This window comes from Triticum aestivum, chromosome 3A (genome assembly GCF_018294505.1).
Source record: "Triticum aestivum cultivar Chinese Spring chromosome 3A, IWGSC CS RefSeq v2.1, whole genome shotgun sequence".
Taxonomy (NCBI): domain Eukaryota; kingdom Viridiplantae; phylum Streptophyta; class Magnoliopsida; order Poales; family Poaceae; genus Triticum; species Triticum aestivum.
The window spans coordinates 341810130-341837990 of NC_057800.1; positions in this window are offsets into that span (position 1 = coordinate 341810130).

Genomic DNA, 27861 nt, shown 5'->3' on the forward strand with positions numbered 1-27861 from the left:
ACAACATTGCAATCATGCTCATCATTCAAAGATTTAGTGCCAAACATTCTAATGCATTCTTCCTCTAGCACTTGAGCACAATTATCGGAATACTTATTTTCATGATAGATATTAAAAAGATGAAGCATATGAGGTACCCTTAATTCCATTTTTTTGTAATTTTCTTTTATAAACTAAACAAGTGATAAAACAAGAAACTAAAAGACTCGATTGCAAGATCTAAAGATATACCTTCAAGCGCTAACCTCCTCGGCAACGGCGTCAGAAAAGAGCTTGATGTCTACTACACAACCTTCTTCTTGTAGACGTTGATGGGCCACCAAGTGCATAGGTTTGTAGGATAGTAGAAAATTTCCCTCAAGTGGATGACCTAAGGTTTATCAATCCGTAGGAGGCGTAGGATGAAGATGGTCTCTCTCAAGCAACCCTGCAACCAAATAACAAAGAGTCTCTTGTGTCCCCAACACACCCAATACAATGGTAAATTGTATAGGTGCACTAGTTCGGCGAAGAGCTGGTGATACAAGTGCAATATGGATAGTAGATATAGGTTTTTGTAATCTGAAAATATAAAAACAGCGAGGTAACTAATGATAAAAGTGAGCACAAACGATATTGCAATGGTAGGAAACAAGGCTTAGGGTTCATACTTTCACTAGTGCAAGTTCTCTCAACAATAATAACATAATTGTATCACATAACTATCCCTCAACATGCAACAAAGAGTCACTCCAAAGTCACTAATAGTGGAGAACAAACAAAGAGATTATGGTAAGGTACAAAACCACCTCAAAGTTATTCTTTCCAATCAATCCGTTGGGCTATTCCTATGAGTGTCACAAACAACCCTAGAGTTCATACTAGAATAACACCTTAAGACACAAATCAACCAAAACACTAATGTCACCTAGATACTCCAATGTGACCTCAAGTATCCGTGGGTATGATTATACGATATGCATCACAGAATCTCAGATTCATCTATTCAACCAACACACAGAACCTCAAAGAGTGCCCCAAAGTTTCTACCGGAGAGTCAAGACGAAAACGTGTGCCAACCCCTATGCATAGATTCCCAAGGTCACGGAACCCGCAAGTTGATCACCAAAAGATACATCAAGTGGATCATAGAATACCCCATTGTCACCACAGGTATCCCACGCAAGACATACATCAAGTGTTCTCAAATCCTTAAAGACTCAATCCGATAAGATAACTTCAAAGGGAAAACTCAATCCGTCACAAGAGAGTAGAGGGGGAGAAACATCATAAGATCCAACTATAATAGCAAAGCTCGCGATACATCAAGATCGTACCACCTCAAGAACACGAGAAAGAGAGATCAAACACATAGCTACTGGTACATACCCGCAGCCCCGAGGGAGAACTACTCCCTCCTCGTCATGGAGAACACCAGGATGATGAAGATGGCCACCGGAGAGGGATTCCCCCTCCGACAGGGTGCCGGAACGGGTCTAGATTGGCTTTTGGTGGCTACAGAGGCTTCTGGCGGCGGAACTCCTGATCTATTTTGCTCCCCGAAGTTTTTAGGGTATATGGGTATATATGGGAGGAAGAAGTACGTCGGTGGACCTCCGGGCTGTCCATGAGGCAGGGGGCGCGCCCAGGGGGTGGGCGCGCCCCCCACCCTCGCGGGTAGCCCAGGACTCTCCTGGTCCAAAAATAATTTCCGTGAAGTTTTAGGTCAATTGGACTCCATTTGATTTTCCTTTTCTACGATACTCTAAAACAAGGAAAAAACAGAAACTGGCACTGGGTTCTAGGTTAATAGGTTAGTCCCAAAAATCATATAAAATAGCATATAAATGCATATAAAACATCCAAGGTTGATAATATAATAGCATGGAACAATAAAAAATTATAGATACGTTGGAGACGTATCAAGGCACGTTCTGATGGCTCTCTCACAAATGCAGAAGGGGGTGGAGTGTTATATATAGCCTCCACACAAAATCTGACATATTTGAGCCAACTCGGTTAGACCGAATAGGAGAACTCGGTGAGACTGATTCAGTTTAAAATGTGAACATTAGGCTTTTCTGTGGGACCGACATATCAACTCGGTGGTACTGATGTGCTAGGGTTAGGGTAAAACCTCATCTTGGTTTGACTGATTACACAAACTCGGTGAGACCAATTTTAGTAATAAGCAAAGAGAGAGTTGGTCAAGCAAACTCGATGGGGCTGATTGCCTATTTCGGTGAGATCGAAGTAGTTGCAACAGGCAACGGAGAGTTTGCAAGCCCATCTCAGTGAAACCGAGATTCCATCGGTGAGACCGAACTAATAAGGGTTTCTGGCTATGGCTATGTCAAGTGAACTCGGTGGCGCCGGATGGATCAAATCGGTGGGGCCGAGTTTGACTTTAGGTTTAGGACATATTTGGATTTGAGAAAGTGGTTGAGGGCTTTGGAGAATATCACTATGCACTTTGAACAAGTAGACCATTAAGCAACACCTCACCCCCTTTTAATAGTATTGGCTTTTTCGATGGACTCAATGTGATCTTGGATCACTAAAATATTAATGAAGAATCTTGAGCTTTAGCCAATCTTTTGCCCTTAGCATCTTGAAGGGGTTCCTCATCCTCTTGTCCATGCCATGCCTTTGTTGAACTCTCTGAAATATACTAGATGAAAATATTAGTCCAACAAGAGATATGTTGACATTATTACCAAAATCACCTAGGGAGCACTTGTGCTTTCATTCTCCCCCTTTTCGGTAATTGATGACAACATACATCAAAGCTTTAGATAAAGATATGAAGAATAATAAGTAAAGCTTTGGAAGGACATGTAACGTGGATAGGCTCCCCCTACATGTATGCAGTCATGTAAAGATTGTATGAAAGAGCATGTGAATGCAAAAGCATGTCAGAGCAAGCAATGTGTTACATGTATCTTGGCTATATGCATCAGGGCAAATGATGTAAATACAGGAAATGTACCTTCATGTTCATGAGTCCTTCTTGCAAACAATATGTACATCAGCAAGAGATCATCATGCACATGAGTGTGATGCATATACTTACCTTGTGGTCTTGAGTTGGATTTGGAGGAGGTGATTCTTGAGAAAACAGGGTTAGAAAACACACGGACACCTACTAAACAGAGCAAATTGAGAAAACCACAAGAGTACCAATACTGGGATGACATGTAGAGAGTGAGCACTTAGTAATCTATTTGGATATATACATGTCCCAAAGGTTAAATATATGCAATGAATTCCAGAGATTTTCTTCCCTTAGATATGAATTCTTTCTCCCTCTGAATCTGATATTGGATAATGGGAGAAGATAGGGAAAGAGAAAATCAGAACAAAGCAACATATGCTAACATGTCTATCCCCTCTTAAAGATATGTGACTTCTCTCCTCTATGGTGAATAAGCATCTGGAGAAGGTAAGATGTGCTTTCTCTCTTATGTGATAAGCTTTGATGTGCGCTCTCTCCCCCTTTGACATCAATTTCCAAGAAGGGATCTTCTGGAGCATGAGTCATATAGGTTTGGTCCTTGAGTCACATTACAAAGCAACATGTAATTTAAGATGCTAGTAGAGGATAAGAATCATCGAGTGGAGCTGGAGAAGAAATGACAATGGCAATGGAAAAATGTTTTCTTAGTAGTGAAATCGGTAACGCCGAGTTATTTACATCGGTGACGCCGAGCTGGTGACATCATAGACAATGCATATCGGTCAGCCGGGTTTGTCCTTGTCCATTGTACCGATGAACAATCTAAAAAGCAGTATTGCAGTTCGGTCTAGTCGAGAGGCAGAAATCGGTGAAACCGAGTTCAATGCAGAGGAAACATTTTGTCATCTCAGCTCTCTTTGTCAAATAAGATCTCACAAGGATTTGCAGGGAATTAACTGAAACATTTGCAATGAATTAGATGCAGAGAATAACAGACAAACAGAAATGAAATCTATATGAAGTTTTTTTTGAATAGGGGAACAAGCAAGCAAGAAACAAATGCAAAAACAAAGGGAAACGCTAGAGAACTTCATCTAGAAGGGGTCGGCGACAGAGTCACCTATGTTAGAGTATATTGACTGAGGAGTCAAGTGAGAACACTTGATCATAGGTCATACTCATCATTTAAGCTCAAAATGGGGTTACCATTTTTTGTTTAAGAATTTTGATGTATTCACATCTTGTTGAGCTGCTTTGTCCCATGTATTGGGGTAAAGCTTCTCCAAAATTGAATAACATACCTTGGGTGGTGTTGATCTTGATCATGTAGTTGAAATTGTGTTGGATGCTCAAGGTTGATGTAGTTCATCAAGAGTTGGGAGCACTACTTGTAGTTTGAGTTCATCTACCTAGATGGGTTAGTTTTGCAAGGAAGAGCACTTGTGTAACGCCCCGAGTCCGATGCGCCAGGTGTCTTCCAGTTATTCGTTGTCGTTGCCATGTCATTTGATTGCATGTTGCATCTTGTCATGTCATCATGTGCATTGCATCATCATGTTTTCAAAACTTGCATGCCTTCGGGTCTCCCCATTCTCTCCGTTGTCCGTTTTGGAATCCGACACTCTCACATGCACCCGCTGCACCTCTCAGTTCTTGTTTCGTGAGCGGGGGAAAACGTTCTCAGAATGGGCCTAGATTTGTCGAGTGGCCTTGATATATCATCGGTAGACCGCCTGTCAAATTTCGTTCCATTTGGAGGTCGTTTGATGCTCCAACGGTTAACCGCGTTAACCGAAACCCTCCTTCTCTTTGTAGCCCAACATCCCCTTCACCCCAGCCCACTAGCCCATCTAAACCCCCTCCATGCTCTCCGTCGTTAGATCACGATCATGTGGGCAAAAACCACACCTCATTTGGACTCTCCTAGCTCCCTCTACCTATAAATTAGTCCCCTCCCCCCGAAATTCACGGTCCAAACCCTAGATTTTCCCCTCCACACCGCACCGGACATGTCCACCCCACCGCCAGACGCGTCCACTGCCGCCCGGACCAATCCAGGGACGCCACATCATCACCGACGCCTCCCGCACCCACTCCGGGGCCGCTACCTGTCCCAGCTGGCTCCTCTCCACCGCGCGCCCCGCCCAGGCCCATCCGGGGCCCGCGCGAGCCTGGATCCGCCGCTGCCGCCTGTGCGCGCGGTTGACCGCGCCCGCTCACCGGAGCATCGCGGACTCCGCCGTCCCCGTCGCCCATCGCCCCAGCTTCCGCGCCACCAGACGCCGCCCGTCTCCCGCACCCAGCGCCGCCCGAGATCCCGCGTCGCCGCCTCCCTTCTCCGGCGCCGTCGCCTCGCCGCCCAGTGCCGCGCCGTCGCCCCGCCGCCATTTCCGCGCCACCTCGCCCACAGCTCGCCCGACCTCCGCCTTCTCTACCCGACCCCGCCACCTTCGCGCCGTTGTCGGCGACCATCCCCGGCAACCCCCGCCCTGGATCCAGCGTCCCCCCCCCTGCTACAACCCTCACCGGCGCCCCGACCTCCACCGCCGCTGCCGACGACGACCGTGCATGCTGCGCCCATGTGGGCCGTCCAACTTCCCGCGTCCGGCCCAACAGGCCCACCTGCCTCCTCTCCACTTTGGGCCTCGACCCGCTTCGGTGAGCCCCGCTGCTAAGTCCCGCCCTAGGCATAGCATAGTATCTTGCGCACAATTTCAGACTTGTATTTTTGGCTAAGTCCCTGAAAATCCATATCATGTGTGCATGTTCATCATGTCGTAACTTCGTGCTCGTTGCTCCATTTTGCGTGTATGACATGTCAAAATGTTCATCACTGAGTGCTCTACATGCTAGTGTCATTTGCATTCATGTTACTGTTAATCTTGATGCCTTAATCATCGTTGCAAGAGTGCTATATGATGTTAACCTGCTGAGATTGTTATAACTTGTTGTTTTGTCTTTTTCATAGCATTTTGTGTGTTTGTCTTTTGAGCATCATGTCTACATGTTTTAGGAGCATCTTCATGCCATCTTTACAGTGGTGTCATCCATGTATTTTTATGTGCCTTGTGGTGACTAGCACAAGCTTGTGACGTGTGCTACTTGATGTTGCTGAGTTCTGAGACTTAGTGATTTTTGCTAAGTCTGTAATTGTTACAGTATGTTGCTATTTTAATTTGGTGCTACCATCAATTCCATGCATAATCTGGAGGTGCCTAGTTGACATGTTTTGATTTCCATGTTATGCTCTATCATGCCATGCCTTTTGATGCCTCATATATGTCCTGTAGCATATGTTTTCATTGCCATAAACATGCCTAAATGATGTTCCAGTTTTCTGTTAACTTCATGATGCCATGTTGTGAGCTTGTTATTGATCAATCTATGCCTCTTTTGGAGATGCTACAATTACATGATTTGAGTATGCTATGAGTAACTTGTCCACATGCCAAGTTTGATAACTTTGGACTTCATATGACCTCTGTTCCAAACTTGCAAACATGCTATGCTGATGTTGCTGTTTTACACTTGCTAAAACTGTTACAACTTTCAAACTTGTCTTGATGGTTCCATGTTGGGACATGGATGTCATGGGTATCTTGGGATATCATAATATCTCTTATTTAATTAATGCATCTATATAGTTGGTAAAGGGTGGAAGGCTCGGCCTTTTGCTTGTTGTTTTGTTCCACTCTTGCCGCCCTAGTTTCCGTCATACCGGTGTTATGTTCCTTGATTTTGCATCCCTAACACGATGAGGGGTATGGGACCCTCTTGACAGTTCGCTTTGAATAAAACTCTTCCAGCAAGACCCAACATTGGTTTTACTATTTTCCTAATAACAACTAAAACTTGCATAGGGACTTGCCGACCCTCGTGGATTTTTAGTCAACCCCCTGGGCCAGTGCTCCTCCGAGTGTTGGTCAAAACCGAGCGATGTCCGGCGCCCCCTGGGCAACCAGGGTATCAGCCAACCCGACGTCTTGCCCATCCAGTGTGCCCTGAGAACGAGATACGTGTGGCTCCTATCGGGATTTGTCGGCACATCGGGAGGTCTTGCTGGTTTTGTTTTACCATTGTCGAAATGTCTTGTGCACCGAGATTCCGAGTCTGATCGGGTGTCCCGAGATGGAGGATTGTCTCCGGGGATCATGAGCTTGTCATGGGCTAAGCTGGGACACCCTTGCAGGGTAAACTTTCGGGAGCCGTGCCCACGGTTATGTGGCAGATGGGAATTTGTTGATATCCGGTTGTAGAGGACTTGAAGTAAACTCTTTGAAAAATACAGCAATCGCGTTGCGTAACCGTGACTATCTCTTTTCGGTGAAGTTCGAGAAGAGAACATGGTTGGGTTATGTCTGGACGTAAGTAGTTCAGGATCACTTTTTGATCGATACTAGTTTGCGACCGTTTGCGTAGTTTCTCATCTTACTCTTGTAATCGTGAGTTAGCCACCATACATTGCTTAGTCGCTGCTGCAACCTCACCACTTATCATTTCCATACGCATTAAGCTTTGCTAGTATTGAAACCCATGGTAATGGGATTGCTGAGTCCTCATGGCTCACAGATTACTACACCAACAGTTGCAGGTATAGGTATGTGATGATCATGACGTGAGAGTGATGTTTTGCTTGTGTTGGAGTTCTTCTTCTTCGTCGATCTTGGGTTAGGTTCCTGGTCGGTAGCCTGGGCTAGCAGGGTGGATGTCGTTTGAGTTTCTATCTGTGTTTCATCTGTAGTCGGATGTTGTTCTCTTGTATGATATATTGATGTATTCTTGCGGCATTTGTATGCCTTGTATGTATCCCCATCTATTATGTAATGGTTTGATGGAATGATATACACCTTGCAAAAGCGTCTCAATATGCGGTTCTATCCTTGGTGGGACCTTTGAGTCTCTTTAGGATAGAGTCGCATATTGGGCGTGACAACTTGTGTATCCAAAATGACAATCATGAGATTTGATACCAAATGAAATTTGATATATTGAAATTGGCAAAGGATATATTGAAAGGATTCATGCTTCCTTATCTTCAACCACCATATTGTAGAGACTTGGTGATGTAGAGATTGCTCAAGATGTGAGTGAGTTGTGATCTCATAGATTTGGATTCATCCAAGTACAAGGGTTAGATGACATGCAAGGGTACAAGTATAGATCCAAGACATATGATCATCATCATAAGAGAAATATCAAGGATTAGTCAAAGGATCATGCCTTGCATGTATCCAAATGGAGTTTCTACTCCAAGTTTGAGGCATCAATGATGTTCAATTCACCTCTCAAATGGCAAAATACTTTCTCATCAAGCGGTTTGGTGAATCTATCTGCCAATTGCTTATCGGTATGAACATGCTTAAGATCGATGTCTCCTTTAGCAAAATGATCTCGAATGAAATGATGACAAACTTCAATATGCTTAGTTCGAGAATGTTGCATGGGATTGTGAGCAATCTTAATAGCACTTCCATTATCACAAAGCAATGGAACATGTTTCACATATATCCCATAATCTTTAAGAGTTTGGGTCATCCAAAGTAATTGAGCACAACATGAACCAGCGGAAATATATTCTGCTTCGGTGGTGGATAAGTATACCAAGTTTTGTTTCTTGGAGGACCAATACACAAGAGATCTACCAAGAAATTGACAAGTACCCAAAGTGGACTTTCTATCAACCTTGTCACCAGCATAGTCTGAATCGGAGTAGCCAACAAGATCAAAATAAAATCTCTTAGGATACCAAATGCCAAAGTTTGGTGTATGACTTAAGTATCTCACTATCCTTTTCACAGCCTTAAGATGACATTCCTTAGGGGCCGCTTGATATCGTGCACACATGCACACACTTAGCATAATATCGAGAAGGGAGGCACATAGATATAACAATGAACCAATCATAGAGCGGTAAACCTTTTGGTCAACCAGTTTGCCATCCTTAGTCAAGTCAAGAAGTCCACTAGTTGGCATGGGTGTTTTCATAGCTTTGCTTCCTTGCATGTTCAACTTCTTGAATAAGTCCTTGGTATACTTTGTTTTGGAAACAAAGGTACCCTCCTTAGTTTGCTTGATTTGCAAACGAAGAAAGAATTTGAGTTCACTCATCATAGACATTTCAAACTTCTCCTACATTAGCCTTCCAAACTTTTCACTAAAATGAGGGTTAGTCAAACCAAATATGATATCATCCACATAAATTTGGCACACAAATAATTCACCATTAACCCTTTTAGTAAAAAGACTAAAATTGATTTTTCCAATCTCAAAGCCTTTTTCAATAAGAAACTTAGTCAAGCATTTATACCACGCTCTAGGAGCTTGTTTAAGACCATAAAGAGCTTTGTGAAGTTTGTAAACATGATCGGGTTTCTTGGGATTAACAAAGCCGGGAGGTTGTTTAACATAAACTTCCTCCTCAATTTCACCATTTAGAAAAACACTTTTGATGTCCATTTGGTATAATGTAATGTCATTGTGATTGGCATAAGCAAGTAACATGTGTATGGACTCAAGTCTAGAAACAGGGGCATATGTCTCACCATAGTCCATACCTTCGACTTGAGTGTAGCCTTGGGCGACGAGACGGGCCTTGTTGCATACAACTTGTCCATCTTCATCTTGCTTATTCCGAAACACCCATTTGGTTCCAATGACATTTTGTTTGTTGTCCGGCTTTTCTACCAATGTCCACATTTGGTTCCTCACGAAGTTGTGTAGCTCTTCGTGCATGGCGTACGCCCAATCCGGATCATCAAGAGCCTCTTCAACCTTCATAGGTTCAATACTAGAGTTGAATGAATAATGTTCACAAAAATTAGCCAAACGAGTTTTAGAGCAAGTTATTCTCCCGGTTTGAATATCATGAATGATTTGTTCGACGGGATGGTCTCTTGAAACTCTTGCTCTAACTCGTGAGAGCTTTTGTTTGGGTCGGGGTGGAACATCTTCTTCATCATCTTGTTCTAACTCTTGGCCTTCTTCATTGTTGGTGTTGTTGTTCTCTTGTGGAGGTGGAGAAGGAGGTTGATGAGGTTCATCTTGGTGTACTTCCTCGTTTCCTCATCTTGGCGTGTCCCACTTGTGGACACCTCCAAGTCAACTCGTGATTCACCTTGTCGTGAGGTAGAGGCTTCCACTTGAATGGACGGGGTACTCTCCTTCACCTCCGTTGGGTGAATCTTGCTAATAGACAAGTCTTGGATTGCATCCGAAGGATCTTTGTCTCCTACATCAATTGGCAATTGCTCTACTCGCGAGCCGTTAGATTCATCAAACTTCACATCTACCGTCTCTTCAACCTTCTGGCTAAAATTGTTGTAGACATAGTAAGTGTGAGAGTTTGAGCCATAACTGAGTAGGAAACCTTCATGAGATTTAGGAGAAAATTTTGAACGACAATGCTTATCAAGAATATAGCACTTTGAGCCGAATACTCGAAAGTATCCAACTTGGGGTTTTTTTACCGGTGAGAAGCTCGTATGCCGTCTTGCCGAGTAGTATGTGAAGAGATAGACGATTTGTTGCATGACAAGCTGTCTCAACCGCTTCTACCCAAAAGTGTTTTGCTATCTTGTATTCATCAAGCATCATTCTCGCCATATCAATAAGAGTCCGATTCTTCCTCTCAACAACTCCATTTTGTTAAGGTGTGTACGTAGCCGAGAACTCATGTGAAATCCCTTCTTCATTAAGAAAGGTATCCACATTGGCGTTCTTGAACTCCGTTCCGTTGTCGCTGCGAACCTTTTTGATCTTCACTTCAAATTGATTTTGGGCCTTCCTAGCGAAGTTCTTGAAGATCTTTTGGACCTGCGATTTATCATCAAGAAAGAACAACCACGTAAATCTTGAAAAATCATCGACAATGACTAAACCGAACGAGTTACCACCGAGACTTTTGTAGGTGTTGGGACCAAAAAGATCCATATGAAGCAGCTCGAGCGGTCTTCTCGTGGTCATGATGTTTTCCACGGGGTGGTTTCCTCCAACCTGTTTTCCTACCTGACAAGCACTGCAAAGTCTATCCTTGTCAAATATAACGTCTTTAACTCCAAGGATATGATCTCCTTTAATAAGCTTATCAAGATTTCGCATGCCCATGTCGCCTAACCTTCTATGTCATAACCAACCTTTAGAAGATTTAGCAATTAAGCAAGTTCTAGGTTGAGCCTTTTTCATGAAATCAACAATGTATAGATCACCTCTACGTATACCGGTAAAGACCATATTATGATTATCTCTTCGAAACACTTGTCAATCTACTTCAGTAAATAGGACACTGAAACCAAAGTCAGTTAGTCTAGATACAGAAAGTAAATTATAGCCAAGAGATTTAATGAGCATAACATTTTGGATGGAGCTGTCATGTGAGATGGCCACCTTACCAAGGCCAACCACCTTACCCTTTGAGTTATCACCAAAAGTGACATACTTACGAGGGTCGTCGTTTTCAGCAAGCTCATGAAATATATCCTTATCTCCGGTCATGTGATCGGTACATCCACTATCAAGCACCCATTCCTTTCCTCCAGCCATATAGCCATGAAGATTTTCCATAAGACCAAAGTGTCTCATAGATTCATCAAGGTCAAAGTCACTATCATCATCCTCATCATAGTGTCCATGTTCAACATCATCTTGTGATGAATCATCACCTAGAGAGAGTGTTTCATTAGATGTATGATCATGCCAATGTGCATCTTTATGAATTCTAATGACTTGAGAGATAATGCTACTAATGACTCCAACATCTCCTTTGGCACGCATAAGGTCATGAAGCTCAAATAGACAATCATCAAAATTAGGGTCACTAGGCTTCATTTTATGAAAAGCTATGGACTTTTGAAGGATCACATCTAGATTTTTCAAGGAATAGTTTGGAAACCGTTCCTCAAGAAATCTCCATATGGTGTAAGCACATTAAAGAGTAGGCAAGCATACAATCAAATTTCTAGGCAATCCTATAATGATAAGATTGATAGTGCTAAGATTGCGGATCATGTCAAGAGATTCATCAGGGGTAGGATGCAAAGGATCAACAAGGGGCACACAAGGGCTAGTAGTGTACTCGTTCAAGTGATATTCATTGAAAATCTCAAGCATCTCATTTTTCTAATCATTAAAGAACTCTCTATCAAGCATAGGCACTCCATGTCTAAAACTTCCCATCATAGACTCATCCATCTTCCTCCAATGGTCATTACACCAAAGCAATGGAGATCAATGCTCTAATACCAATTGAAAGGATCGAGAAGAGGTGTCTAGAGGGGAGTGATTAGACCCTCAACAAGCAAAAGTAGCAGTTTTTAAGTTCTTCAAGTTGAGGTGGAGTTTTAGCACAAGTTTAAGCATTCACAATACATTTCAAGCAAGCATGGCAAGAGCATATGGGCAACAAAAAGTAAAGCATGCAAGTTGCAAGAAAGTAAAGGGATGGGATTGGAGTGTGCAAACGCAATTGGAGACATGGAGATTTCTGGTGTGGTTCTGATAGGTGGTGCTATCGTACATCCTCATTGGTAGAGACTTCAACCCACGAAGGGTAACGGTTGCGCGAGTCCACGGGTTGCACGAGTCCACGGAGGGTCCACCCACGAGGGATCCACGAAGAAGCAACCTTGTCTATCCCACCATGGCCATCGCTCATGAAGGACTGCCTCACTTGGGTAGATCTTCACGAAGTAGGCGATCTCCTTGCCCTTACAAACTCCTTGGTTCAACTCACAATCTTGACGAAGGCTCCCAAGTGACACCTAACCAATCTAGGAGACACCACTCTCCAAAAGGTAATAGATGGTGTGTTGATGATGAACTCCTTGCTCTTGTGCTTCAAATGAGAGTCTCCCCAACACTCAACTCTCTCACACAGATTTGGCTATGGTGGAGAGATGATTTGAGTGGAAAGCAACTTGGGGAAGGCTAGAGATCAAGATTCTTGTGGTTGGATTGGAATGTCTTGGTCTCAACACATGAGTAGGTGGTTCGTTCTCTGAAAATGAGTAGTGGATGTTTAGGCACGTTCTGATGGCTCTCTCATAAATGGAGAAGGGGGTGGAGGGGTATATATAGCCTCCACACAAAATCTTACCATTACACATATTTGAGCCTACTCGGTCAGACCGAATAGGAGAACTCGGTGAGACCGATTCAGTTCAAAATATGAACGTAGGCTTTTTGGTGGGACCAACATATCAACTCGGTGGGACTGATGTGCTAGGGTTAGGGTAAAACCTCATCTCGGTTTGACCGATTACACAAACTCGGTGAGACCGATTTTAGTAATAAGCAAACAGAGAGTTAGTCAAGCAAACTCGGTGGGGCCGACTGCCTATTTTGGTGAGACCGAAGTAGTTGCAACAGGCAACATAGAGTTTGCAAGCCCATCTCGGTGAGACCAAGATCCCATCGGTGAGACCGAACTGATTAGGGTTTATGGCTATGGCTATGTCAAGTGAACTTGGTGAGGCCGAGTTTGGCTCTAGGTTTAGGACATATTTGGATTTGAGAAAGTGGTTGAGGGCTTTGGAGCATATCACTTAGCACTTTGAGCAAGTAGACCATTAAGCAACACCTCATCCCCTTTTAATAGTATCTGCTTTTCCTATGGACTCAATGTGATCTTGGATCACTAAAATAGAACTAAAGAGTCTTGAGCTTTACCCAATCTTCTGTCCTTAGCATCTTGAAGGGGTTCCTCATCCTCTTGTCCATGCCACGCCTTTGTTGAACCCTCGAAATATATTACTAAAATATTAGTAAAACACAAATTACCAAAATCACCCAGGGAGCACTTGTGCTTTCAAATTGCACAAAATGCAAAGAGCAGGTGTAGCAGAAGGCGCGAGGATTTTACCCAGGTTTTTGCCACCTTTGAGGTGTAATACCCCACTCCTGCTTTTGGTGTATTGATGATGTGTGGAGCACAAGTACACGGAGCGCTCTCCCCCGACGAGGTACTAGGAGAAGGCAGCTACACAGGTACGCGTGCATAGTGTTTGAATGAGTTCAAACCCCTGTAAGGGTTGCCTTGGCCCTCTTTTTGTAGCTTAAGGGGTTACCACAGCGGCAAAAGGGAAATTATACAATGATTACATAACATATAGTGCTATCATACCTAAATCTGCTAGCTAGGACAAAAAGCATTAAGTATAACACTAGGTGTCATGAGGAGGAGAAGCCCCGGCAAGGATGCAACACCGCTTGCCCAGCTAACTCCTATTAGCTTGATGATGTCTACTACACAACCTTCTTCTTGTAGATGTTGTTGGGCCTCCAAGTGCAGAGGTTTGTAGGACAGTAGCAAATTTCCCTCAAGTGGATGACCTAAGGTTTATCAATCCGTGGGAGGCGTAGGATGAAGATGGTCTCTCTCAAACAACCCTGCAACCAAATAACAAAGAGTCTCTTGAGTCCCCAACACACCCAATACAATGGTAAATTGTATAGGTGCACTAGTTCGGCGAAGAGATGGTGATACAAGTGCAATATGGATAGTAGATATAGGTTTTTGTAATCTGAAAATATAAAAACAGCAAGGTAACTAATGATAAAAGTGAGCACAAATGGTATTGCAATGCTAGGAAACAAGGCCTAGGGTTCATACTTTCACTAGTGCAAGTTCTCTCAACAATAATAACATAATTGGATCACATAACTATCCCTCAACATGCAACAAAGAGTCCCTCCAAAGTCACTAATAGTGGAGAACAAACGAAGAGATTATGGTAGGATCCGAAACCACCTCAAAGTTATTCTTTCCAATCAATCCGTTGGGCTATTCCTATAAGTGTCACAAACAGCCCTAGAGTTCGTACTAGAATAACACCTTAAGATACAAATCAAACAAAACCCTAATGTCACCTAGATACTCCTATGTCACCTCAAGTATCCGCGGGTATGATTATATGATATGCATCACACAATCTCATATTCATCTATTCAACCAATACAAAGAACTTCAAAGAGTGCCCCAAAGTTTCTACCAGAGAGTCAAGACGAAAACATGTGCCAACCCCTATGCATAGATTCCCAAGGTCACGGAACCCGCAAGTTGATCACCAAAACATACATCAGTGAATCAATAGAATACCCCATTGTCACCACAGGTATCCCACGCAAGACATACATCAAGTGTTCTCAAATCCTTAAAGACTCAATCCGATTAGATAACTTCAAAGGGAAAACTCAATTCATCAGAAGGAGATGGAGGGGGAGAAACATCATCAGATCCAACTATAGTAGCAAAGCTCGTGTTACATCAAGATCGTGCCACATCAGGAACACGAGAGAGAGAGATCAAACACATAGCTACTGGTACATACCCTCAGCCCCGAGGGTGAACTACTCCTCGTCATGGAGAGCGCCGGGATGATGAAGATGGCCACCGGTGATGATTCCCCCCTCTAGCAGGGTGCCGGAACAGGGTACCACTTGGTTTTTGGTGGCTACAGAGGCTTGCGGCGGCAGAACTCCTGATCTAGGTTTCTTTTCGGGGGTTTCTGTATTTATAGGAATTTTTTTCGTCGGTCTCACGTCACGGAGGTCTCCGAGTCGTCCACGAGATAGGGGGCGCGCCCAGGGGGTAGGGCATGCCCTCCACCCTCATGGATGGCTCGGGACTCTTCTGGCCCAACTCTTTTACTCCGAGGGCTTCTTTTGGTCCATAAAAAATCATCAAAAATTGGCACGTCAATTGGACTCCGTTTGGTATTCCTTTTCTGTAAAACTCAAAAACAAGGAAAAACAGAAACTGGCACTGGGCTCTAGGTTAATAGTTTAGTCCCAAAAATCATATAAAATAGCATATAAATGCATATAAAACATCCAAGATGGATAATATAATAGCATGGAACAATAAAAAATTATAGATACGTTCGAGACGTATCAAGCATCCCCAAGCTTAATTCCTGCTCGTCCTCAAGTAGGTAAATGATAAAAGCAGAATTTTTGATGTGGAATGCTACCTAACATATTTATCCATGTAATTATCTTCATTGTGGCAAGAATATTCAGATCCATATGATTTAAAACAAAATTTTAATATTTACATAAAAACGGTAATAGTTCAAGCATACTAACAAAATAATTATGTCTTCTCAAAATAACATGGCCAAAGAAAGTTTATTCCTACGAAATCATATAGTCTGGCTATGCTCCATCTTCATCACACAAGATATTCAAATCATGCACAACCCCGATGACAAGCCAAGCAATTGTTTCATACTTTAGTATTCTCAAACCTTTTCAACTTTCATGCAATACATGATCGTGAGCCATGAACATAGCACTATAGGTGGAATAGAGTGGTGGTTGTGGAGAAGACAAAAAGGAGGAAGATTGTCTCACATCAACTAGGCGTATTAATGGGCTATGGAGATGCCCATCAATAGATATCAATGTGAGTGAGTAGGGATTGCCATGCAACGGATGCACTAGAGCTATAAGTGTATGAAAGCTCAAAAAGAAACTAAGTGGGTGTGCATCCAACTTGCTTGCTCATGAAGACCTAGGGCATTTAAGGAAGCCCATCATTGGAATATACAAGCCAAGTTCTATGATGGAAAATTCCCACTAGTATAAGAAAGTAACAACATAGGAGACTCTCTATCATGAAGATCATGGTGCTACTTTGGAGCACAAGTGTGGTAAAAGGATAGTAGCATTGCCCCTTCTCTCTTTTTCTCTCATTTTTTTGTTTTTTTTTGTTTTTTGGGCCTTCTCTTTTTTGGCCTTTCTCTTTTTTTCCTCACATGGGACACTGCTCTAATAATGAAGATCATCACAATCTTATTTACTTACAACTCAAGAATTACAACTCAATACTTAGAACAAAATATGACTCTGTATGAATGCCTCCGGCGGTGTACCGGGATGTGCATTTAATCAAGAGTGACATGTATGAAAATATTATGAATGGCGGCTTTGCCACAAATACGATGTCAACTACATGATCATGCAAGGCAATATGAAAATGATGGAGCGTGTCATAATAAACAGAACAGTGGAAAGTTGCATGGCAATATATCTCAGAATGGCTATGGAAATGCCATAATATGTAGGTATGGTGGCTGTTTTGAGGAAGGATATGTGGTGGGTTTATGGTACCGGCGAAAATTGTGTGGTACTAGAGAGGCTAGCAATTGCGGAAAGGTGAGAGTGCGTATAATCCATGGACTCAACATTAGTCATAAAGAACTCACATACTTATTGCAAAAATGTACAAGTCATCAAAACCAAGCACTACACACATGCTCCTAGGGGGATATATTGGTAGGAAAAGACCATCGCTCGTCCCCGACCGCCACTCATAAGGATGACAATCAAAGAAATACCTCGTGCTTCAAATTTGTTACACAACGGTTACCATACGTGCATGCTACGAGACATGCAAACCTCAACACAAGTATTTATCGAATTCAGAATTACTCACTAGCATGACTCCAATATCACCATCTTCACATCTCAAAACAATCATAAGGAATCAAACTTCTCATTGTATTCAATGCACTTTATATGAAAGTTTTTATTATATCCCTCTTGGATGCCTATAATATTAGGACTAAATTCATAACCAAAGCAAATTATCATGTTGTTTAAAGACTCTCAAAATGATATAAGTGAAGCATGAGAGTTCAACAATTTCTTCAAAATAAAACTATCGCCGTGCTCTAAAAAGATATAAGCGAAGTACTAGAGCAAATGACAAACTACTCTAAAAGATATAAGTGAAGATCAATCAGTAGTCAAATAATTATGTAACTATTTGAAGACTCCTTCTCATAAATAAAATTTCATATATTAAGTACTTTATTCAAACAGCAAGCAAAACAAAATAAAATGACATTGCAAGGATAGCACATATCATCTGAAGAAGCAAAAACTTAGGCTCAACCGAGGCTAACCGATAATTGTTGATGAAGAAAGGTGGGATGCCTATCGGGGCATCCCCAAGCTTAGATGCTTGAGACTTCTTGAAATATTAATTAGGGATGCCTTGGGCATCCCCAAGCTTGAGCTTTTGTGTCTCCTTAATTCCTCTCATATCATAGTTTCCTGGAATCTTAAAAACTTCACCACACCAAACTCAACAAGAACTCGTGAGATAAGTTAGTATAAATCCATGCTAAACCTTATCATTCTCTACTATAGAAAATCACTAAAATTATAACTTGACATTGCATACTAATACCTCTGCATATTTAACACTCCTATCCTCAAATAGAATCATTGAACAAGCAAACATAACAACAATCTGTCTAAACATGATAGTCTGTAAAGAATGCAAGAGGAATCATACTTCTTTAACTTCAAAAATTCTGACAAATTACCAGACTGTAGATAATTTTTTGTTACTAATTGTGTAAAAATTTCAAGATTTTATCATGTTCCAACTATTCACAAATATTCTAAATATAATAGCAAACTTTCTGTTTTTAAAACAGCAACATATGGACTTGGAAAATAAGCATGGTAAAGGCTATACTTGACATTTTTATTGAAGTAAAAGATGAAAATATTACTCTAAATAACAGCAAGAAAATCCTAATAAAAGAAAATGATGCTTCAAGCAAAACACATATGATGTGGTGAATAAAAATATAGCTCCAAGTAAAGTTACCGATGAACGAAGACGAAAGAGGGGATGCCATCCAGGGCATCCCCAAGCTTAGGCTCTTCGTTTTCCTTGAATATTACCTTGGGGTGCCTTGGGCATACCCAAGTTTAGGCTCTTGCCACTCCTTATTCCATAGTCCATCGAATATTTACCCAAAACTTGAAAACTTCATAACACAAAACTCAACACAAAACTCGTAAGCTCCGTTAGTATAAGAAAGCAAATCACCACTTAGGTACTGTCAAGACAAGATTCATAATTTTTCTCACATGATTCATACTATACCATATCATTTCTACAATTTATATTAAGCAATATAAGCCATAGAAACTAGAAAATAAGCAAACTATGTATCGAAAACAGAATCTGTCAAAAACAGAATAGTCTGTAGTAATATGTAACTCTTGAATACTTCTATAACTCCAAAAATCCTGAGAAATTAGGAAGTCCTAAGAATTTTTTTTATTAATCTTCTTCAAGAAGAATCAGTATTTTATCGCTCTTCTTTTAAAAATGAAAACTAATCTCCTGGGCGCAAAAGTTTCTGTTTTTCAGCAAGATCAAATCAACTATCACCATAGATCATCCCAAAGGCTTTGCTTGGCACTTTATTGGAACAAAAGCTATAAAACATGATTACTACAGTAGCATAATCATGTTAACACACAAAAATAATAGGTAAAGGTGTTGGGTTATCTCCCAACAAGCGCTTTTCTTTGATGCATTTCTAGCTAGGCATGATGATTTCAATGATGCTCACATAAAAGATAAGAATTGAAACATAAAGAGAGAATCATGAAGAATATGACTAGCACATTTAAGTCTAACCCACTTCCTATGCATAGGGATTTTGTGAGCAAACAATTTATGGGAACAAGAATCAACTAGCATAGGAAAGCAAAACAGGCATAACTTCAAGATTTTAAGCACATAGAGAGGAAACTTGATATTATTGCAATTCCTACAAGCATATATTCCTCCCTCACAATAATTTTTAGTAGCATCATGAATGAATTCAACAATATAACCATCACATAAAGCTTTCTTTTCATGATCTACAATCATAGAATTTTTATTACTCTCCACATAAGCAAACTTCTTCTCGTGAATATTAGTGGGAGCAAACTGAAAAAAATAACTATCATGTGAGGCATAATCCAATTGAAAATTAAAATCAAAGATGAAAATTTTCATGGTTATCATTATTCATTATAGAATACATGTCATCACAATAATCGTCATAGATAGGAACTTTGTTCTCATAATCAATTGGAACCACTTCCGAAATAGTGGATTTATCACTAAATAAAGTCATGACCTCTCCAAATCCACTTTCATAATTATCACAATAAGATTCAACACCCTCCAAAATAGTGGGATCATTACTTCCTAAAGTTGACACTCTTCCAAACGCACTATCATCAATATAATCATCATAAATAGGAGGCATGCTATCATCATTATAAATTTGCTCATTAAAACTTGGGGGACAAAAAATAACATCTTCGTCAAACATAGCATCCCCAAGCTTGTGGCTTTGCATATCATTAGCATCATGGATATTCAAAAAATTCATACTAACAACGTTGCAATCATGCTCATCATTCAAAGATTTAGTGCCAAACATTTTAGTGCATTCTTCTTCTAACACTTTGGCACAATTATCAGAATCCTTATTTTCATGAAAGACATTAAAAAGATGAAGCATATGAGGTAATCTCAATTCCATTTTAGTTTTCTTTTATAAACTAAACTAGTCATAAAACAAGAAACTAAATGATTCGATTGCAAGATCTAAAGATATACCTTCAAGCGCTAACATCCCCAGCAACGGCGCCAGAAAAGAGCTTGATGTCTACTACACAACCTTCATCTTGTAGACGTTGTTGGGCCTCCAAGTGCAGAGGTTTGTAGGACAGTAGCAAATTTCCCTCAAGTGGATGACCTAAGGTTTATCAATCCGTGGGAAGCGTAGGATGAAGATGGTCTCTCTCAAACAACCCTGCAACCAAATAACAAAGAGTCTCTTGTGTCCCCAACACACCCAATACAATGGTAAATTGTATAGGTGCACTAGTTCGACGGAGAGATGGTGATAAAAGTGCAATATGGATGGTAGATATAGATTTTGTAATCTAAAAATATAACAACAGCAATGTAACTAATGATAAAAGTGAGCACAAACGGTATTGCAATGCCTTGAAACAAGGCCTAGGGTTCATACTTTCACTAGTGCAAGTTCTCTCAACAAGGATAACATAATTAGATCATATAACTACCCCTCGACATGCAACAAAGAGTCACTCCAAAGTCACTAATAGCGGAGAACAAATGAAGAGATTATGGTAGGGTACAAAACCACCTTAAAGTTATTCTTTCCAACCAATCCATTGGGCTATTCCTATAAGTGTCACAAACATAACTAGACTTCGTAGTAAAATAACACATTAAGACACCAATCAACCAAAACCCTAATGTCACCTAGATACTCCAATGTCACCACAAGTATCCGCGGGTATGATTATACGATATGCATCACACAATCTCAGATTCATCTATTCAACCAACATAAAGAACTTCAAAGAGTGCCCCAAAGTTTCTACCGGTGAGTCAAGACGAAAACATGTGCCAACCCATATGCATAGATTCCCAAGGTCACGGAACCCGCAAGTTGATCACCAAAACATACATCAAGTGAATCAATAGAATACCCCATTGTCACCACATGTATCCCACGCAAGACATACATCAAGTGTTCTCAAATCCTTAAAGACTCAATCCGATAAGATAACTTCAAAGGGAAAACTCAATTCATCACAAGGAGATAGAGGGGGAAAACATCATAAGATCCAACTATAGTAGCAAAGCTCGCGTTACATCAATATCATGCCACATCAAGAACATGAGAGAGAGAGAGAGAGACAGAGAGAGAGAGAGAGATCAAACTCACAGCTACTCGTACATACCCTCAGCCCCGAGGGTGAACTACTCCCTCCTCGTCATGGAGAGCGCCAGGATGATGAAGATCGCCACCTGTGATGATTCCCCCCTCTGGCAGGGTGCCGGAACAAGGTCCCGATTGGTTTTTGGTGGCTACAAAGGATTGCGGTGGCAGAACTCCTGATCTAGGTTTCTTTTCGGGGGTTTCTGTATTTATAGGATTTTTTGGCGTTGTCTCACATCAGGGGGGTCTCCAAGTCATCCACGAGATAGGGGGCGTGCCCTGGGGGGTAGGGCGCGCCCTCCACCCTCATGGACGGCTCGGGACTCTTCTGGCCCAACTCTTTTACTCTGGGGGTTCTTTTGGTCCATAAAAAGTCATCAAAAATTGGCACGTCAATTGGACTCCATTTGGTATTCCTTTTGTGTAAAACTCAAAACAAGGGAAAACTAGAAACTGGCACTGGGCTCTAGGTTAATAGGCTAGTCCCAAAAATCATATAAAATAGCATATAAATGCGTATAAAACATCCAAGATGGATAATATAATAGCATGGAACAATAAAAAATTATAGATATGTTGGAGACGTATCACTTAACACGCCATTTGGACAGGTGTCGACAAAAATAATCTTCTCCCCAGCATGCCGACACGTGCTCGCAAATGCCACCTTGCTGCATGTAGGCTCGACACCTCACCGATCAGCGACTAGTTGGCTGGTGAGGTGGAGCGCTAGAAGTTGGCGAGGTTTTTCTAGCCACGAGGCTTGCCGAGTCTTCACCTTGCCGACTCGCCTTTGCTGGCAAGGGCTTCTTTTGTCTTGATGCTTGTCTTGTTCTGAAGTATGGTCTTCTTGATGTGTTCCTTGATCTCGCAAAGAGTTGTTTCTTGATTTGAGAATCTTCACAGTGGCTTTGGCCTCGTGGGGAAGCTGCCACTTGTCTATGCATAAGTCAGGGTATTATACACCCATGTTTAATACACCTACAATGCCACAAGTGAAATCTACTCAAGGTAGTAACAAGAGTAAGAAAGGCTCTATGTCTAGTAGTAATAATAACAATGCTAAATCCAATATTGTTGCTTCTAGTAGTTCTATTGATTCCACTAATGATTCTCTTAGCCAAGTTACACTTGAGAAAGAAAGCAATCTATCAAAAGGGATTATAGAAAAGGGTTTCTACAAGAGCCTCGCCGGAAGTAAGCAATCTGAGAAAATTATGCGCAAGCAAGAAAGGCACTTGAAGAACCAAGGCATTGGTTTTGAATGAAAGTTCAATGCTAATGGAGTTGAGTGGGAAGAAGATCAGTACCCCAAGACGAAGTTTGTTTCTCAAGAAGAGAAGTTTGACCCCACTTCTTTTGAGGGAACACAAACTCAAGATGATCTTCCACCACAAGACAACAAGCTAAAAGGCAAGGGCAACCTTGAAGAAGAGATTAATCATTTGAAGAACCACCTCAAGCTTTGGTCAAATGGGTTCCCAAGACATCATCAAGTTCTACTTCGTCAAGTGCTACTACAACTCCAATCATTCCCATCAAATTGATGTGGGTCCCAAAGATGAAGAACTAGTGAGTTCTTGAGGCTGATTCCGCCAACAAACTTCACTCATATTCATTTATGGCAAGAACTTGTGCAACCAACTTCAACATCTTGCACTAGTTCATGGAGTCACAAACCCTCTTGTTGGTAAGACAATGGATAAGGTATTAAAAGCATTCATGGACATCATCTTGTGTGCATTTCACTCTATGTCTATGGATACCCTTCTTTGTTCCTTGTTGGGACTAACCCATGTAGGTATTGAAAATGCAAAACTCCACGGATTGCTCCCAACTCTTGATGGACTACATCAACATTGAGCATCCACATTCACAACATCTACATGAAGTCATCATTAACAAAACCCAAGGTTAGTTCATCCCCCTTTTAGGGGGGGGGGATATCACATATAGGGTGACCTTTACTCTATGACCCGAGTCAAAGCAACCCTAATGGTGTGAACACATTAATGCTTTATGTAACCCCACTCGTGCTTAAACGATGAGTATGACCTATGATCAAATGTTCTCATTGGGCTCCTAAGTCAATATACTCATATATATATATATGACTATGTCATCGCCCATTGTTACATAGTTGCTAGTGTTGATTGTGCATGTTTGACACATATAGTATTTGCTATCTTATTATGTGAGCATGTTGCTATGCATATTTATCATTTGAGGACATCCATTTGTAGTTTGATTGATTTGGTTTTTTCTGGCCAAGTGGATGTACAAGAATACCTAAGCACCTTCTCTAGCTATCTATCTCATCTTGTCTGGAATTCTTTTCATGCTATATCACAAAAATTGAACAAGCCTATTTTCGGACCCTCCAGGTGAGGAGCACTCGTAATCATCGATCTGATTAGGGCTGATTTCTAGAACCCTCTAAGTGTCATTTTGGTCAGACAAATTCAGTCAAAGTCGGCTCCACCGAAAGAACTTAGGTTGATCCTTATTTCTATCTTGGTACGGCCAATTTGAAAAACTCTGCTTCACCGAAGCTCACTGTCTTTGGCATTTATGCATCTCGGTGAGACCGATTTGTTTCGACCGGTACTACTAACAGCTGATACGTCCATTTTGCATCATGCTTTTATATTGATATTTATTGCATTATGGGCTATTATTACACATTCTATCACAATACTTATGCCTTTTCTCTCTTATTTTACAAGGTTTACATGAAGAGGGAGAATGCCGGCAACTGGAATTTTGGACTGGAAAAGGAGCAAATCTGAGAGACCTATTCTGCACAACTCCAAAAGTCCTGAAAATTCATGCAGAATTATTTTGGAATATATAAAAAATATTAGGCGAAGAAAGCACAAGAGGGGACCCACCAGACATCCACAAGGGTGGGGGGCGTGCCCCTTGCCTTGTGGGCCACCTGGAAGGCCCCCGATGCCCATCTTCTGCTATATGGCATGTTTTGACCTAGAAAAAATCAATAGGAAGCTTTTGGGATGAAGCGCCGCCATCTCGAGGCATAACTTGGGCAGAACCAATCGAGGGCTCCGGCGGAGCTGTTCTACCGGGGAAACTTCCCTCCTGGAGGGGGAAATCATCGCCATCGTCATCACCAAAAATCCTCTCATTGAGAGGGGGTCAATCTCCATCAACATATTCACCAGCACCATCTCCTCTCAAACCCTAGTTCATCTCTTGTATTCGATCTTTGTCTCAGAACCTCATATTGGTACCTGTGGGTTGCTAGTAGTGTCGATTACTCCTTGTAGTTGATGCTAGTTGGTTTATCCGGTGGAAGATCATATGTTCAGATCCTTAATGATAATTATTACTGCTCTGATTATGAACATGAGTATGCTTTGTGAGTATTTATGTTTGTTCCCTAGGACATGGGAGAAGTCTTGTTATAAGTAATCATGTAAATTTGGTATTCGTTCGATATTTTGATGAGATGTATGTTGTCTCTCCTCTAGTGGTGTTATGTGAACGCCGACTACATGACACTTCACCTTGATTTGGGCCTAGGGGAAGGCATTGGGAAGTAATAAGTAGATGATGGGTTGCTAGAGTGACAGAAGCTTAGACCCTAGTTTATGCGTTGCTTCGTAAGGGGCTGATTTGGATCCACATGTTTCATGCTATGGTTAGATTTATCTTAAATCTTCTTTCGTAGTTGCGAATGCTTGCGAGAGGGGTTAATCATAAGTGGGAGGCTAGTCCAAGTAAGGGCAACACCCAAGCACCGGTCCACACACTTATCAAATTATCAAAGTAACGAACGCGAATCATATGAGCATGATGAAAACTAGCTTGACAGTAATTCCCATGTGTCCTCGGGAGCACTTTGCATATATAAGAGTTCGTCCAGGCTTGTCCTTTGCTACAAAAAGGATTGGGCCACCTTTCTGCACCTTAGTTACTTTTGTTACTTGCTTCCCGTTATGAATTATCTTATCACACAACTATTTGTTACCGACAATTTCAGTGCTTGCAGAGAATACCTTGCTGAAAACTGCGTGTCATTTCCTTCTGCTCCTCGTTGGGTTTAACACTCTTACTTATCGAAAGGACTATGATAGATCCCCTATAGGTCATCACCAACACCCGGGTATATATATGTCCGCGGACCGTACGTTGAAAATTTCTTCAAACGTTACACCCCCGCACCCCGTTGCTGCTGTCACCTTGGTCTCTAGTTCGGCGCCATCGTCTCCAGCGTGCCCTCGCCATTGGATTCTGCCGCCGTCAACCGAAATCACCTCCGTCGTTGCCGCCGTAGGGGATCTCCACCAAGTTAGGGTGAGATTCGCTCCCTCCCGTGTTTCCATATTCCGATCCAATGCATGGTTGGCTAGTCTAGATCTTGCCACGGACTGATATTCATTATTGCTACTTCTTGAGCTTGTGTTAACTTTTCCCTTGAAGAGGAAAGGGTGATGCAGCAAAATAGAGATAATTATTTCCCTCAGTTAAGAACCAAGGTATCAATCCAGTAGGAGGTACACGCAAGTCTCTAATAGATCCACCTGCACGAATTAACTATCACATGCACACAACACGAAAAAGGGGTTGTCAATCCCTTCACGGTCACTATCAAGAGTGAGATCAGATAGAGATAGGTACAAAAGATAAGTAAAATTGTAAAGTAAAGTAAATATAAATAAATTGCATCAAGGTATTTTGGGGATTTCGGTTTTATAGATATGAAAATAAGTTGATAAAAATAGACTCGGGGCCATAGGTTTCACTAGAGGCTTCTCTCTTGAAGAAAGCATACGGTGGGTGAACAAATTACTATTGAGCAATTGATAGAAAATCGCGAAGTTATGATGATATCTAAGGCAATGATCATGAATATAGGCATCACGTCCGTGACAAGTAGACCGAAACAATTCTGCATCTACTACTATTACTCCACACATCGACCGCTATCCAGCATGCATCTAGTGTATTAAGTTAACAAGAATGGAGTAACGCCTTAAGCAAGATGACATGATGTAGAGGGATAGATCCAATCAACATGGTTAAGACCCCATCTTTTTATCCTTAATGGCAATAATACAAATACGTGCCTCGCTAACCCTACTGTCACTTGGCGAGGACACATCAAGATTGAACCCATCACAAAGCACCTCTCGCATTGCAAGAAAGATCAATCTAGTTGGCCAAACCAAATTAATAGATCACAGAGTGTCAAGGGAAACCATGAACACCTATGGGTTCATAAGTTCCTTTTGGTTCGGTGAGGGGATTGGCATTGCACAAAGAGCGGAGAAGCGTAACACAACACAACATAGATCACACGGGAAGTTTTACCCAGGTCCGGGCTGCCGCGAGGTGTAAAACCCTACTCCTGCTTTGGTGGATTGGTGGCAAATGGTGGAAAAGCACAACGCTCTTGCCCGGCAAGGTTGCCTCGAGGCGAGAGTGGCTACGCGCGTATGGATGTGCGAGGGTTCGGATCCTTTCTACGGTTGCCATGGGCCTCCTTTTATAGATCAAGGGGTCACCATAGTGGCAAATCATTCTTTGCATACTGATTAGATAGCAAATAGTGCTATCATAACTAACTCTGCAGGTTGACAGAGTGCATTAAATGCACCGCTCAGTGTCACATCACAGCTTGCCCGGCAGGCCATACCAGGCTGTTTTGCCAGGTTCGCGCCTGCTTGCTTGACACGTCTCAGGACGATTGTCGCTTGGAGGTATTTTCTATAGGAAGTGGCTGCCATGTGGCAGGGGGCAACCACTTAGTCACTTAGGAGCTTGACACCACACTAATCAACGACGTGTGTCGCCGTGAGGTCATGCGGTGGAGTGGCTTGCCTCCGTGAGACCCGACAAGCCTGTTGGGTCGATCTTGGAGGTTCGCTTCTAGGGTGACCTCGACCTCGCCAAGCTCGCCTGCCCAGCAAGGGAGGTTCTTCTCGTACTAGTATCTTGTCTCTGTGTCTAGTCTTGGTCCTCTTGATCTGCACTTTGGTCCTTTGTAGAACTTATCCCTTGTGCTTTGATCTAATCTTGGTGATGTAGTCTTGTTCCTGGGCATGTGCACAGTCTGGGTAACGGACCCTAGGTTTGTTGCACTAACAGGAGCCCTTGGGCCTGGCCCGAATGCACTGCCGGGCTTCGTCGGGGTAGGCCCTAACTAGTGCACAGGCAGGGCGTAGGAGTGGCTAGCTCCTTGAGATCTTCTTTGCTTCTTCATTAACTTGAGCCCGGGCCGGTCCCCAGTTCTTCCGCGTGTTGTGGAACGCCAATCATGGTGAGGCCACTCTTGTAATGGCCCGTGAATGACTTTAACGCATGGGCGAGTAACTGCCAATTCACTCTTCCCACCACACCCTT